This window comes from Carya illinoinensis, chromosome 1 (genome assembly GCF_018687715.1).
Source record: "Carya illinoinensis cultivar Pawnee chromosome 1, C.illinoinensisPawnee_v1, whole genome shotgun sequence".
Lineage (NCBI taxonomy): Eukaryota > Viridiplantae > Streptophyta > Magnoliopsida > Fagales > Juglandaceae > Carya > Carya illinoinensis.
In genome coordinates, this window is record NC_056752.1 from 22,409,575 (window position 1) to 22,412,500 (window position 2,926).

Sequence of the window (2,926 nt, forward strand, 5' to 3'; positions counted from 1 at the left end):
TTTGGGTGGGATAACTTAGTGTTCGAGCGTTAAATTAGTTACGTTAGCAAGAGAATTAAACGTTCGAACGTATATTAATGAACGTCCGAACGTTTATTGTATTATAAGCAGAATATAAAACTTTCACGCACGGAAAAGCAGATTCATTCTGCTTTCATCCCGTGCGTGAATTGAGAGAGAGGGAGACAGAGTTTTAGAGAGAGAGAGGAAGAAGAGGAGGGTTAGAGTAAGAGAGGGCTAGATAGAGTGTTAGAGTGAGAGAGAGTTAGAGTGAGAGAGGGTTAGATTGAGTTAGGGAGAGAGATTTTGTGTATATTTTTTTCTCCCAAAGGAGAAAGTAAGGTAAAGTTTTTTTTCTGCAAATGTATTTACAATTTATATGATATTTGTCAATGTTTTTTATATGTATTTAACTAGCTATTGTGAATTTTTTGAAGGATTGCTTGTTGTGGCTTGTTAAAAACTTGTGATTTGCAAAAGGAGGATATTGTAAGCACAAGGTATATATACTAAACTCTATTGTTAAATTTTGTTGTCAATTTTATTTGTGATATGGATTGTGTTGTACCATGAATCAAAATGAAAAATTGTTGTTGTGTATGTTTATTCTTACAATTAATATGTTCTAGATGTGTGTATTTTTTTGAAGCATATTATTTGTGAATTATTGTGGATTATTTGTGTAATATGTGTAATTAAAGAATTTATATATATATATTATAGTCTATATATAGTGTGATTATTTGTTGTGCAATATAAGCAATATATTTATTATATTTGAATGATAACAAATATTATAAGTTATAATATTATTTACAAATAATAATATGGAAATTATCTTGAAGTAATATAATAAATAATATATACTAAGTGTCAATTTATCTAATTATTATATAGTAACAATTAAAATTTACAAAATTATCAATAAATAAGTATCTAAATTGTTATGAATACAATTTAGATACTATTTTTATTTATTAAAAATAACCACTAAAAATATAATTTACAAATAATAACAATTAAAATTATCTAATAATATAAAGTATATTATATTAGTATCAATCCCTAAGTATCAATTATAATAAATATATTAGTATCAATCCCTAAGAAATAAATAAGATATAATTATTATAACAATTATATAAGAACAATTAAAATTTAAGTGTTATCAATCCCTAATACTAATTATAATCTAATATATAGTATATTATATTAAATAAGAAATAAATAAGTATCAATTATAATAATACTTATATAATAACAATTAAAATTTAAGTGTTATCAATCCCTAAGTATAATTATAATCTAATATATAGTATAGTAGTAGTAAATAAGAAATAAATAAGTATGGAAATTATAATTATAATTATATAATAAAAATTATAATTTAAGTGTTATCAATCCCTAATACAAATTATAATCTAATATATAGTATATTATATTAAATAAGAAATAAATAAGTATCAATTATTAATATAATTATATAATTACAATTAAAATTTAAGTGTTATGAATCCCTAAGTATAATAACAAAAATATATAGTCTTTATCTATAATAAATATAGTGAGCCAATAGCTGTGTTATTTTATTAAACTAGAGAGAGATATTGTAAAGATACTCACAAGCTTCCCGTCTTGTAGAGAATGTTTGAGAATTATCTTAAAGAAATGTCTGTCAAGTTACTTGACTCTCAAAGTCTCTTCGGCATTGAGGGTTACTGATGACTTGCAAAATTTCATATTGCAGATTTTACAAGTTCGCTCGAGCGGAGGCTTTTGGCCGCTCGAGCGAATTCAGGCAGATTCAAACGCTCGACTGTCGCTCGACAGTGAGCTCGAGCGGGTTGCTGAAAAACAAAGATCGCTCGAGCGGAGACATTGGCTGCTCGAGTGAAATCAGGCAGAGTCGAACGCTCGATGTGCGCTCGATAGGACGCTCGAGCGAAATCAGGCAGAGTTGAACGCTCGACGCGCGCTCGACACCCCGCTCGAGCGAACATCGTATTTTGACAGCTTTTAGATTTTCCGCCGTGAGACCATATAAAAGCAATTTTTCACTCTAGAGCCGCGAGTTTTGACTGGAGAACACTCTTTGGGACAGAAAAACACAGCTAGAAGGATTCAATTCATTTTGTTTTGGAGACGGAATTCCAATTATTGCACGTACGTTAGAATCATATACGAGCACGGACGAGAGAAAAGCGTTGAATCGTTCCCTTGAGCTTTTGACGACGAGTTGAGGCTGCAAGGAGGATTTTTCAGTTTTTATTTTCTTCTTCCCATCTTCTCAGAACAATTATGGTGAATTCGTTTATGTTGAATTCCATTTCTAGCATGAGCTAAATTTTCTTCATTCTAGGAAAACGATGTAACCTATTTCCGAACTATGCTTGATTGTCTATGCTAATTTAATGCAATTCTCTCTTTGTTTATCTGATTTATTCTGAATTTATTGCTTCTAATTAACTGGCCATTGATTAGATGATAAGTAATCTTGTGATTTGCTATCGAAAGAGGGAATCATAGGGTAGATCTTGGATATTTCAGCATAGGTAAGTATAGAGATCGAAAGACTTGTATGAACCTATGTAGTCATTAAATATTTGATCTTATTGCGTTCTTGGTTATTGAATTTGCATATTCTTGTGTGAATTGCTAACCAAGAGTCAATTCCAATTGACTATCGAAAGAGGCTTTTGGATGAATTAGAGATTTGCTAATAGACAAAAGAGGTTTAAGTTAAATTAGCTGGATGAGAAAAGCATAGTGAAGAATTAGGTGAAATCGATTTCCTAGAAGTTTTCTTCCCCATTGAATTTGATCTTTGAAAGTCAGTTTTATTTTCTTTGCTTATTTCTCTTTGAGTTGATCTAGTTTTATTTGCAACTACAAAAAACCTTAGCGATTCCTCTAGATAAAATTGAGA